Source organism: Notamacropus eugenii, chromosome 1 (genome assembly GCF_028372415.1).
Source record: "Notamacropus eugenii isolate mMacEug1 chromosome 1, mMacEug1.pri_v2, whole genome shotgun sequence".
Classification (NCBI taxonomy): domain Eukaryota; kingdom Metazoa; phylum Chordata; class Mammalia; order Diprotodontia; family Macropodidae; genus Notamacropus; species Notamacropus eugenii.
The window spans coordinates 558430784-558443921 of record NC_092872.1 but is presented as its reverse complement, the minus strand read 5'-3'; the positions used below and the strand labels follow the sequence as shown (position 1 = coordinate 558443921).

General features: G+C 39.4%; 1 protein-coding gene across 1 annotated transcript in view; it reads left to right on the top strand.

Annotated features, from left to right (window-relative positions):
• The first annotated feature begins 1086 nt into the window (after window positions 1-1086).
• Window positions 1087-13138, top strand: part of ALLC (allantoicase) — a 55804-nt gene continuing 43752 nt past the window's right edge. Inside the window, exon 1 of the mRNA XM_072634299.1 lies at window positions 1087-1367. The gene's annotated coding sequence lies outside the window, so the exon portion shown is untranslated. The remainder of the gene's footprint in view (window positions 1368-13138) is intronic.

The window sequence follows — 13138 nt, the reverse complement described above, 5'->3', positions numbered from 1 at the left end:
TTATGTGTAGGATAGAATAGAAGAGAGAAAGAAGGGACTCTAATTAGGAGGATATTACAATATCCAAGCAAGATATGATAAATTCTGAAGCTGGGTAGGCCACTAGGGGGAATGGAGAAAAGGGACGGAACAGGAGAGCTGTTTTGGAGGTGGAATTGAAGAAATCAGTCGGGGTTAGGGGCATCGAGGAAGGTAAAGAATTCCAACTTTGTGCCATAGGCATATATCAGCTCTAAACTTCTTTAGATCCCTCCACGCTCTGTACCTTGGCCTGTGTCCCATCTAGTCCAGGTTCTGTTCTTTTTTAGGAAACAACTAGCTAATCTCTTCATTAAATTCAGACTAATGTGTTAATGATCATTAAAGTGTTACTATGTAGATCCTTTCTAAAAATGTGTGTGTGTGCGTGTGTGTGCGTGTGCTAGTAAGGACTTTCTAGAGATTTTAATTCTAAAAAATGATTCTACCTGGAAGAGTTGCAATTTTACATGTTAGCAAGTGATAGGAAGACATGAGTAAGTTTTGGGGGCCTTAGAAGCACCATCTAATTGAACACCATAGGCCACAGTTTATTCTGCCTTTTAGTAGGATTGGTCTGTGACAGGGGTGGGGAACCTGTGGCCTTGAGGCCACATGTGGCCCTCTAGGCCTCAAGTGTGGCCCTTTGACTGAATCCAAACTTCACAAAGGATTTGTTCTGTAAAGTTATTGGGATATCTCAGTAAGACTTTGCGTAAGTTTTCCATGAATTGAAAACTAGCGGCATGGTGTAATGTGAAAAAAGCAGTGAACCAAGAGGTTTTAGAGTATGTATTATATATATACCAGTTTTGCCACTAACTTCCTGTATGGTCATGGATTAAGTTACTTGTACTTTCAGGGCTTAAAATGTTCCATCTATAAAAGGAAGTTGTTGAAGTGTATAATCTCTGAGGATTCTTTTAGTTTCAATATTTGATTACTCTATTAGTTGCCTGAGTGTTATTTGGGCAACTAGCCTGGTAGCCTGCAGGGTGGTCCCATGCTTTTCTGGGGGTGGTTGGCACTCAGTTGCCAAGCTCCATCCTCACTCCAACCCCTTGTGACATCACTCAGAACATCATTAACCACCAGAAAACCCTGGCCTCTTCAGTCAGACTCTTACAAGTTCTGTCCCAGCTGGCACCCTGACATCATGGGAACTTGCCTGGCCTTTTGGGGAAAGATTGATCAACCCTGAATCTAAGATTCTATACTCTTGTGCCAGGTTGGATTGCCGCCTGAGTCAGCCTCGCACACCGCTTTTTTATTTTGGTGATCATTGCCAACATAGGCCACAACAGGAAAAATACTTCAGCTAAGCAATGAGCATTTTGCATGTCTGAAAGGTATGTGTGAATAACCTAGTTAACTTTTACTCAGAGGATAATATCTTCAGTTGGCTCTAGGTAGTGATAGATTTGGGTTCTGGGGGAGATAGGTGGGATTGTATAAAAAGTTTGAGAGACATAATTTCTGGGTAATTAAATATTTTGTTAATTATGCTAGTGAGTAATGAAAAGATGGTCATTTGGTCATCTCTCCTAAACTAAAGATAGATCATGGCAGTTTATATATCTTTGGAGGAGTGGGTATTCCCCAATGGCAATTAATTATGATTGGTTAATAATTACTGAATAAATGAATATTTTAGTGAGGGGCTGGGGGACTGTGTTACTCTTACTCCCAGACCCTCCCCCCAGCCTTGGGCAACATAGACAAAGGATTTCTTTCCCCCTCCCCCCAGCCTGAGTAGAACACAATGGGCCAAAATTTACCCCATTAAATTTTTTGTAAAGTTTTTCTAGTTGGGTGGGGTAACAACTCCACCTAGATAAAACGGTCTAGGTGTGGGGTAAATTTTTGGCCAAGATGAGAGATCTAGACTTTGAGGAAATAGGAAAAAGAAAAAAACCCCGGATCACCCCAATACTTGGTTATTTAACAATCATTTCTCTTGTAGGACACATGATACATGAGGCCATCCAACCATTGTTAATCCTAGCTTATAACTTGTCAGTGCTTTCCTTCTGCCATAAGTAATTTTAGTGATTATCTCATCTCAGAGATAATTTGTTTTTGGGAAAACTTGGTAACTTTCCCATTAAAAATACTGTTTATAGAATTTTGAAAGGGAATATCATGAATTGATTCATCTATTTGACATCTTCCATGAGGTTCTTCTATAGTACCTTATTATGTCTTATAGGTGACTTTGAATTCTCAAAAGTTAGAGCCCAGGTCTTAAAAATTTTGGTAGTCTACATGTATGAACCAGGTGAAAGACTGTGTGGAGGATTATAGTAGTTTATCAGATCTAGAGAGCTTTTCTATAAGATAGCAGAAAAAGCAATGAATGACTGGATCCAGAGGACCCAGATTCAAATTTCACCTCTGATACTTATAAGCTGCCTGTATGATTTGGGGCAATTCGCTTAATTCCCATGGGCCTCAGTTTCCTCATTTGTAAAATGACTACATCTAAGTTTCCTTCTAGCTTTAGCTCTATGATCCCTCATGGCCACAAGGTGATGAATTTTTCAGTTACAGAAATGCATGAAGACCATTTACCAACTTGAGGGCAATCTAACCCTACTGGGAATTACAAAGAGGTGGGTTAGTTTGGAGGGAGAAACTTATACTTCACATTGGATACTTGAAGTATTGAAGTACTTAGTTTTTTACTGAGCAACTATTATGTATGAAATCCTTTTCCAGGTGCTGAGTCAATGAATGAAAAAATGAATAAGACTCTGGTCCCTGCTCTTAAGCAGCTTAGAGTCTAGTGAAGGAGATTATATATACAATTGACTATTATTCAATCTAGAATAGAATGTGGTAACTTCATAATAAAGATACATGCCATAGGGATTCAGAGGTAGGAAGAGATATTTTCTGGGTCAAGGGACGCTTCATGAGGGGTACAGGATATTTTTGTTGAACCTTTAAAGGATAGGGAGGGGGAAGGGGAGGAAGAAAAAAATAAATGAAGAAAAGAAAAGAAAGAAATTTACATGATAACTTTATTATGTATTTAAAAGAAATAGCAAATTATATATAATAGATTTGCACTTTCATGTGCAATCATCTTTTTATTATACTGTTATGGAAATGCTTGCTTTATTCCATAAATTAAAAACAAAATAAATCAATATAAAAAAAAGAATGAGAAGGGAAGGATAGGAATGAACAAAGATGCAGAAGTAAGAAAGTGTCAGGAGTGACAAATTATGTTTGGTTGCAGTGTTAGGGAAAATGCAGAAAAAAGGATGGGAAGGTAGGTGGAGGCCAGATTGTGTGGAGAGCCTTACTTAAGTTGTCAAGTTATGAAATCTTACTTTTAGCTCTGTTTCTTTGTCTAATAATCAAATCTCATTAGAACAAACTCCAGAGGGCATTAACATCTTTACTAAAAAAAAGGATGGTGGTATTTTATTAGAAAAAAATTATACTTTTAGACTTCAAAGTTAAAGGCAAAGAGAATAGAACTTTGAACCTAGTGAAAGAACAGGAGGGACCTTACACATACTTCCATTCCTATGTAGTCAACCTTTGGAGCTACTTCTCAACTGCCTCTTGGGCAGGCAGGTTGGGTGGCTGACTACTTATCCATTCAATTTCCTGGGGCAATCCATAATAGTCATGTTGTGTAAGACTAACTATATTTCCCTCCATCCTATCCTACTCCCCATTTATTCTATTCTCTCTTTTGACTTTGTCCCTCCCCAAAAGTGTTTACTTCTAATTACTCCCTCCTCCCATTTGCCCTCCCTTCTGTCGTCCCCCTCACCCTACTTGTCCCCTTCTCCCCTACTGTTCTGTAGTGTAAGATAGGTTTTCATGCCAAATTGATTGTGCATATTATTCCCTCCTTAAGCCAAATGTGATGAGGGTAATTTTTGCTTTTTCCCCTCTCACCTCCTTCCTTCCGCTTCCATTGAAAAAGCTTTTCCTTGCCTCTTTTATAAGAGATAATTTGCCCCATTCCATTTCTCCCTTTCTCCTCCCTATATTCCTTTCTCACCCTTTAATTTTATTTTTTAGATATCATCTCTTCCTGTTCAACTCCCCTGTGTTCTCTGTGTATATGTGTGTGTGTGTGTGTGTGTATGTGTGTGTGTATGTATATAATCCCTCCAACTACCCAAATACTGAGAAAAGTTTCAAGAATTACAAATATTATCTTTCCATATAGGAATGTAAACAGTTCAACTTTAGTAAATCCCTTATGATTTCTCTTTCCTGTTTACCTTTTCATGATTTTCTTGATTCTTGTGTTTGAAAGTAACATTTTCTATTCTGCTCTGGTCTTTTCCTCAAGAATGCTTGAAAGTCCTCTATTTCATTGAATGACCATTTTTTCCCCTGAAGTATTATACTCAGTTTTTCTGGGTAGGTGATTCTTGGTTTTAATCCTAGTTCTTTTGACTTCTGGAATATCATATTCCAAGCCTTTCAATCCCTTAATGTAGAAGCTGCTAGATCTTGTGTTATACTGATTGTATTTCAACAATACTTGAATTGTTTCTCTCTAGCTGCTTGCAATATTTTTTCTTTGACCTAGGAACTCTGGAATTTGGCTACAATATTCTTAGGAGTTTTTCTTTTGGAATCTCTTTCAGGAGGTGATTGGTAGATTCTTTTAATATTTATTTTGCCCTCTGGTTCTAGAATATTGGGGCAGTCATTTCATGAAAGATAATGTCTAAGCTCTTTTTTTGATCATGGCTGTCAGGTAGTCCCGTAATTTTTAAATTGTTTCTCCTGGATCTATTTTTCAGGTCAGTTGTTTTTCCAATGAGATATTTCACATTATCTTATATTTTTTCATTCTTTTGGTTTTGTTTTGTAATTTCTTGGTTTCTCATAAAGTCATTAGCTTCCATCTGTTCCATTCTAATTTTGAAAGAAGTATTTTCTTCAGTGAGCTTTTGAACCTCCTTTTCCATTTGGTTAATTCTGCTTTTTAAAGCATTCTTCTCCTCATTGGCTTTTTGGATCTCTTTTGCCAATTGAGTTAGCCTATTTTTAAAGGTGTTATTTTCTTCAGCATTTTTTTGGGCCTCATATAGAAAGCTGTTGACTCACTTTTCATGATTTTCTTTCATTGCTCTCATTTGTCTTCCCAATTTTTCCTCCACCTCTCTTACTTGATTTTCAAAATCCTTTTTGAGCTCTTCCATGGCCTGAGACTATTGCATATTTATTTTGGAGGTTTTGGATGCAGAAACCTTGACTTTTAGGTCTCCCTCTGATGGTAAGCATTGTTCTTCCTCATCTGAAAGGATAGAAGAAAATGTCTGTTCACCAAGAAAGTAGCCTTCCATAGTCTTATTTTTTTCCCCTTTTGGGGCATTTTCTCAGCCAGTTACTTGACTTTTGAGTCCTTTGTCAAGAGGAAGGTATATTATGAGGATCTGCAAGTTCTCAGTTCCTCCAAGGTGGCACATTCAAGTGAGAGGAGTTTACTCCTCTCCTGGCCTGTGCTCTAGTCTGGGAGCTACCACAAGTTTTTCTGCCCAGGATCTTTGAAGTTGTCTTTGGCATTTGCAGGTTGAGCAATCTGGGAATCGTAGCTGCTACCGGGGATTCTGCCCCCTAGGCCTGCTCTGGTTCTGTTCTTGCAGATGCCTCACAGCCAAGGCTGGGCTGCGTGCTGCTCTGAGACTGGCACAATAGAACTTTTCTGCCCAGAATCTGCGAGTGGGGTTCCCTCTCCACAACTGCCTTCAGTTCCACCATACCAGTGCTCCTCCTCACCCCAGGACTGCCACTCAGGGCTGAGATCCAGATCAGCTGCTTGATTCCCCCAGGGGCTTTAGGTGGAGGACTCCTAAAATGGACACTGTGCCACAGCGACAGCTGCTGCCGTGGGGTCACTGGGGCTAGACCATGTTAGACCTGTTATTTCATCAGAGTAGGGAGTTCTTTATAAAGAACTTCCTTTACCAATGCAGATAAGTACCTTTTTAAAATTATAGTCTTAGGGAACTGTCCTGGGCTACCAAGAGGTCTCTGACTCTGCATTTTATAGCCAAGATGTTTTGGAAGCAAGATTTGATTTTAGATCTTTGTGGTTTTGAGGCCAGCTCTCTATCCACTGTGAAATGCTATCTTTGTGGGCAACATGTAACTTTAATTCTTTGAAGACTGATATTCCAGCCCTATAACATCACCCAAAGAATATTAGTATTAAATAATGGGGTTTTGTTTTAGGGAACAGTTGGAGTTCACTAATAGTATTACACAATTTCCCAAGGAAATTCTGTTTGCTCTCTTTTTCCTGTTTAGTTGTGGGGCAGGTTCATTATTCATCTGTAGTGTCTGTTCAAGATATGTGCACTAATGGATCTGCCCTTCCTAAAGACTGTCTCTCCAACTGTATGACATACAAGAGATTCTTCCTTTAGGGAACTATCGAACTATCCCTTCAGTTAGTCTGAACTCTCAAGAGGCCTTGCCCTGGAAGAACTAAGCCACTCATTTTTTAAAAAAATAATATATAAAATATATATTTTTTCCAGATACATGTAAAACCAATGAGTGATTATGGATCTTACTTAGCAGTCTGCAGTGTTCCTTGGCATGGTATACAATGTCCTATGCAAAAAGGAAAATCTGGAAGATTTCACTGTCTATCTGGTCCCTGTATAGGACGTGGCCACATGGCTATGCCTAGATTTCTCCTTCCTCCCTTGTGCCTCCTGGCCTCCCTGGCTTCCTTCAAGTCCCGGTTAAAATCTTGCCAACTACAAGAAGGCTTTCACCATCTCCCTCAGTATTAGCTCTAGTGCCTTTCTCCTGAGTCTATCTCTAGTTCATCTTATTTACTCATAATTGTTTGCGTATATTGTATACCACCTTAGACTGTGAGCTCCTTGAGGGTAGGAACTGTTTCTATCTTCTTTGTTTTTCTAGCACTTAGCACAGTGTAGGCTTGTTATCTTGACAATAACAAATGACTTCTATCTCCCTGTTTTGAGCTTTGTTTAATAATAATAATTGGAGGCCTGTCAAACAAAATCCTCTCTACTGTTGTATTTTTCAAGGAATTTTGCATAATTTTGACATATGTATGGGAAATACCCTTTTGAAGGAGAGCCTTTGAGCTGGCATTTTGCAGTGCCAAATAAAATACCTTTTTATAATCAACAAACCATCATCGTCGGATCTTGTATTCTCTATACTCTTCAGTCGATTGTGTGTCTGTAAAGATGTGGCTTGCTGTAAAGTAAAATTTGTGAAAGCTTGCCAGTTTTCTTCTCATAACCTTATCAAAGATACTTTTAATATGTGCATAGATTTTTTTTATAAAAAATACTTTAAAGTGATGGAATATGGCATGTGGGTCAATAGATGATGTTATATAATACAGGCTACTATGATTCTCATGGTCTGGAAGGCCAGGTAGGTTAGGTTTTCATTCTTTCTCCAGGGTTCTCTGGGTATATTAAGAAGACTGGAAGTCTAGGCTCTCTGCAAATGGCTCTATTTGAGAGAGAGAACCGTGTTGTTGTCTCAATTGTAGGGGTGTTCCCCTACACCTCAGTTCCATTTAGCCACTAACAGTCAGATTGGCTTTTCAGACAGAAATATTTACTTTAGAAGGTATAGTCGCAAATATACAAACTTACTACCACAACATAGGGGATACAGAATCACCCTTCTCCCCTTCCCTTTTGTATCACCTCAGCGTCTTTGGAGGACAAGGAGACTAGATTCATATATTGACTCATCTCCTATAAATCATAGTTCCCATTCCAAGTCCAATCTGTGATCCCCATTTCCTACCCATTGGGCTAAAGTCCCAGGGAGCCCGGCTTCTGAGGGCTTCCATGCCCAGCTGGCTACCTCCACCATCTTTTCTGCAATCTTGGCTCCAAGGTCATGCAGACAGTGGAGATCACTTTAGGCTGAAGTGGAAGAGATCAAACAACACAGAATAGCAATAAATACCTCCAGACCCATTTATCTGATCCTTCTTCTCTCATCTGTCAGTTAGGTGAAGCAGTAGGTAGAACCCTGGGCCTGGAGTCAGAAAAACCTAAAGTAAAATCCAGCCTCAGACACCTACTTACTCACTATGTGCCAGTTAGTAAGTCACTTAGCCTCTGGTTGCCTCAGTTTCATCAACTATAAAATTGGCATTATAATAGCACCTGTCTTTCGGGGTTGTTGTGAGAAACAAAGGAGATAATATGTGTAAGGTGCTTAGCATATACTAGGTGCTCTATAGATGGTAACTATTATTATTGTTACTATTCAGATCATGGCACTCAAGCTGTAGGTGAATAGTGATCTCTACCCTCTGGACACAGCAAATAAGAGTAACAAAAAAAAGTATAGCAGAAAAAATTATGGTGGAAAAAAAGAAAAGTAGCAAAAAGTGAAGAAAAAGAAGGCCATTGGCTTAGTCCCAACAGTTTTAGGGATGTGAGTAGCCAGTCCAAGGAGGCTCTCCCTACCCTCTTGGTAGGGGATGCAAAGGCCTTCATATTGGGCAATCTAGACGTGTTCCAAAGGCCTTGCAAGGGCACCTCCATGCTAGGCAAAGTGGGTATGACTGGATAAGTTATAGGTATTTTCTTGATAGTCCCCCATCCCCCACCTTTTTTTTTTTTGCATGGTGGGGGGATACAAAAATGTCCCTGATTTTTTGAAAAAATTCTTCATCTCCTCTTTCGATATTGTGGACCTGATTTCTCAATAGGATAGGGACAAAGATAAGGGTTAGACATGTAATTTCATTGGTATTGGAAATGCCCTTTGAACTCTTTCTTCAACTGGAGAGACAAAAGTCTAAGACCACTCACTGAGCAGGACACTAAAAATTGAGGGACTAGTCCAGGCTCACACAGTCAGCATGTGACAAAGCAAAACTGTGCCGGTCTTTGACTCTTTAGCCCCTGTGCCACATTGGTCCAACACCTTCACAATGATACCTGGGGCACAGACCTTCTCTGTATATACTTGATTTAGTTCACTGCTCCTTCTTTAGTGTCATTTCAACTTCCTTCTGCAGTACATTGGGGTCAGTGATACAGCCAGCAAGGGTTAGCTCCCTAGGTAGGTAGAAACTTAATGGAGAAATCCTAGGCTATTGCCTGAGGTACAGAGGGGTTAAGTGATTTGCTCAGTTCGAGCCTCTGCGATGTTTCTTTCTCCCTAATGTCACCAAACTCCTCTTAAATCTAATAGCTTTTTTTCCAGTCCTCATCCTTCTTGACTTCTCTGTCCCATTTGCCCCCTCCTCTCAAGGCTAATCTCTTTTCCACTGAACAGCCCTTCAAATACTTGAAGATCACTATCATGTTCCTGTAAATCTTTTCTGCTCCAGGTAAATATCCCCAGTTCCTTCAACCAAACTTCACATGGCAAGATTTCAGGGGCCTTCATCATTCTGTTCACTTTCCCCTGGATAGCCTCCAGCTAAAATGTGGTGCTCAGAACTAATTCTATGTTGCCTGACCAATGTAGATTACATTGGGATAGTCACCTTCCCACTGAAACTATGACTTTTCTTGTTCTGGAAACTGTGACTCTCCCTCTTTGACATAAAAAAGACACTCATGGAGTGAGTGTCCTTAGAACAGTAGCATCAGATCAAAATCTATTGGATTCTATATCCTTAGGGACAGGATTGTTGCTGTTTTCCTTTACAGCAAATGGAAAGAATTATCATAAGAAATAATTTGTTTTTCATTAAAAAATATTTTTCATATCTGTTGTACGGTCAGCACTGAGTAGGTATTCTGTAGCTAAATGGGACACAAAAACTGTATCTTTAAAGATGTGCTTTTTGCATCATGTCTCACCTAGACTGTTGCAATGGCCCTAAGTGATTCTTTTTTTAAAATCATCCTCCATTTAGCTTCCAAGGTGATGTTCCTATATCACCTTCTGACTCTGCCCCTCCCCTACTTAGTAAGCTCTGTTGGCTCCCTACCCTACTATCCCAAGATCCAATACAAACTTTTCTGGAATTGAAAGCACATCACAACTGACACCAGCCTCTATTTCCGGACATTACGTATTATTCCCCTTATGCCCTCTATGGTCCAGCCAAACTAGCGTTGTTGTTGTCTCTCACAGATGATATTCCCTTTACCATTTCTGTGGCTTTTCACAGGCTCCCTGTCATGTTGGAGTACACTCCCTCTTCACCTATGGCTCGTAGCATCCTTAGCTTCCTTCAGAGTTTGGCTCAGATGCCACTGCCTTCATGAGACCTGTCCTAACCCCTAGAGATGCTAGTTCTTCTCACTTTCATCTCAAACTACCTCATATGTCCTTTGCATCCTCTTACATGGTGTATCCCTGACCCAGGGCAGCTAGGTGGTGCAGTGGATAGAGCACCAGTGCAGGAGTCAGGAGGACCTGAATTCAAATCTCACCTCAGACACTTGACACTCACTAGCTGTGTGACTTTGGGCAAGTCACTTAACCCCAATTGCCTCATCCTGGGTCATCTCCAGTCATCCTGATGAATAAATATCTGGTTGTTGGATTCAGATGGCTCTGGAGAAGTGAGGCTGGTGACCTGCACAGCCCTCCCTCACTCAAAACAAAGTCAAGTGCAAGTCATGTCATCATTTCTCTGATGGTATGGTCTTCTTCGGCAATGAAGGACGAACACACTAAATAAATCTGACCAAGCTAGATGCAAAAAAGATTGATCAGTGTAGTTAGGATGCAGTTAGGTGGGAAAAGCTACTTGGCCATGGGAGATTTTGAGCAAGGGTTTAGACAAGAGCTAAAAGTCTGATGGAAAGACAGTATCTGCTGGTTTGTTCCAATACTTACTGCGGGTTTATTTATAATTCAGTAGTGGGTGGCTGCTGCCACCTGGTGGATTAAAGGAAGTGAGTTACTTTCCACTCAGCACCTTCATTCTACTTTCTTTGGGCATTTGTACTTACTTGACACTTTTATATTATTTTTAATTTATAAACTAAAACAAGCATTTTCATAATATAGTAAAATAAAAAAGATGATTGCACATGAAAGTGCAAATCTATTATGTACAACTGGCATTCATTTAAAATTTATAATAAAGTTAACATGTAAATTTCTTTTTTTCTTTTTCCTTTCTTCCTCCTTCCCCCAACACCCAAAGAGATGGATGGCTACCATTGGACATAAATATATGTGTGTTTGTGTGTGTGTGTATATATATATATATATATATATATATATATATGTATTATATATGTAAGATCATTCTATACATGCTTCTGTTTATCAGTTCTTTCTCTGGATATACAGTCTTCCTTCTTAGGTCCTTTGTAGTTAATTTAGGTGTCTAGAATATTCAAAATGAGTTAGTTGTTCAAATTTGTTCTTAAAACAATATTGCTGTTACTGTACACAATGCTCTCTTGGTTTTTCTCATTTTTCTCCATTATTTTGTGTAAGCTTCTATCCATGTTTTTCTAAAATCAACGAGCTCATTATTTCTTACAGCACAGTAGCATTCCATCATGACCATATTCCACAAAACTTAAATCATTCCTCAATTTCCAGTTCTTTGCCACTACAAAGAGAGTTGATATAAATATTTTAGAACGTATAGGTTCTTTTCCTTTTTCTCTAATTATCTTTGGAAATAGATCTAGTAGTGGTATTGCTGGGCTAAAGGGTATGGACAGTTTAATAATTCTTTGGACATAAATCCAGGTTGTTCTCCAAAATGCTTGGATCAACTCCACCAACAATGAATTAATGTCCCAATTTTTCCACATCCCCTCCATTTGTTGCTTTCCCCCTCAATCATTTTAGCCAATTTGATAAGTGTAAAATATTTATGGTTAATGCTTTTTTGTTCTTTTAGAACTGGCAGATGCCCTGCTAAGTCTCTAAGGTAGAAAGATTTTTCCAATCCACCTCTTTTCTAACTGATGGCCATTCACTCCCTTCCCTGGGGATGCTTCAGCCACAAATAACTTTTTTTGATGACCTCTGGACTTAGTTGATGCCAAGTGCTTCTGGGTTCTGAATACAGTGCATTTATTTATTGATTCATCCATCCATTCTTAAGTCATGGAAGCTTGGGCCCAGCTCAGGACTATTAGGACTTCCAGATGCTATTTTAAGCCATTGAGATATTCTCCTTCCCCTCTAGGTAACTACCTTGCTCTTGGGTACAGTTTTTGTATAAAGTTTTTGACTGATAATATTAATTGCAGGCCTTAAAATTTACAAAGTACTTCCCCCACAACAGTCTTAGGAGGGAGGTAGATAGTAGAAATATTATGATCATTGCTTTTGAGAGAAGAAAACTGAGATTTAGAGTATATGATGATACTGAGTTCGAATCTGGTTTCAGACACTTACTAGCTGTGTGACTCTGGGCAAACCACTTAACCCTGTTTGCTTCAGTTTTCTCATCTGTAGAATGAGCTGGAGAGAAAGAAATGGCAAACCACTCCAGTATCTCTGCCAAGAAAATCCCAAATGGGGTAACGAAGAGTCCGACACAACTAAAACGACTGAACAACAAAGCTAGAAGGTGTCAAGGGCTAAAACTGGACATGGGGTCTCCTGACTCCAACTGGTTTAAGATGCTGCCCATTCTATTAACAAGAAAGCTGTGAAACTTCATAATCTCCAAAGAATGAATGGCTAATTGTGCAATTTCAACCTGTGAACAGGTTGAATTCAGAGGAAATATTAGGAGAGGGATAAGGGCCCCTTTCCAGCTTAAGAGGCATGCTCTGGTCTAAATCATTGGATCTAGCACTGGAAGGGACATTAATTCTATCATTTTGCAGAAGAGGAAACTGAGGTCCCAAGAGAAATGATTCTTCCTAGGGTAACCCAGGTAGCAAGTAGCAGAGCTTTGAACTTATGTCCTCTAGACTCCACGTCACTTTTTTTCACCACATCACACAGACACTCCATAACAGGCTGCCATCCTGTGCTCATATGAAATAGCTAGTAATAATAGGTGTTATGTAGAATCAATGAATAATTTCAGAAAGGCTTCCCCCCAGTAGGGTGACTAGGAGGTAGGTTTTTTTCCCCCAGGGGCAGATACACATGAAGGTCACTCACTCAAGTATAGAAGGGTATTGGTGGGTACAGGTGGCACACACAGTGATGATTCTTTAATTAATCAATA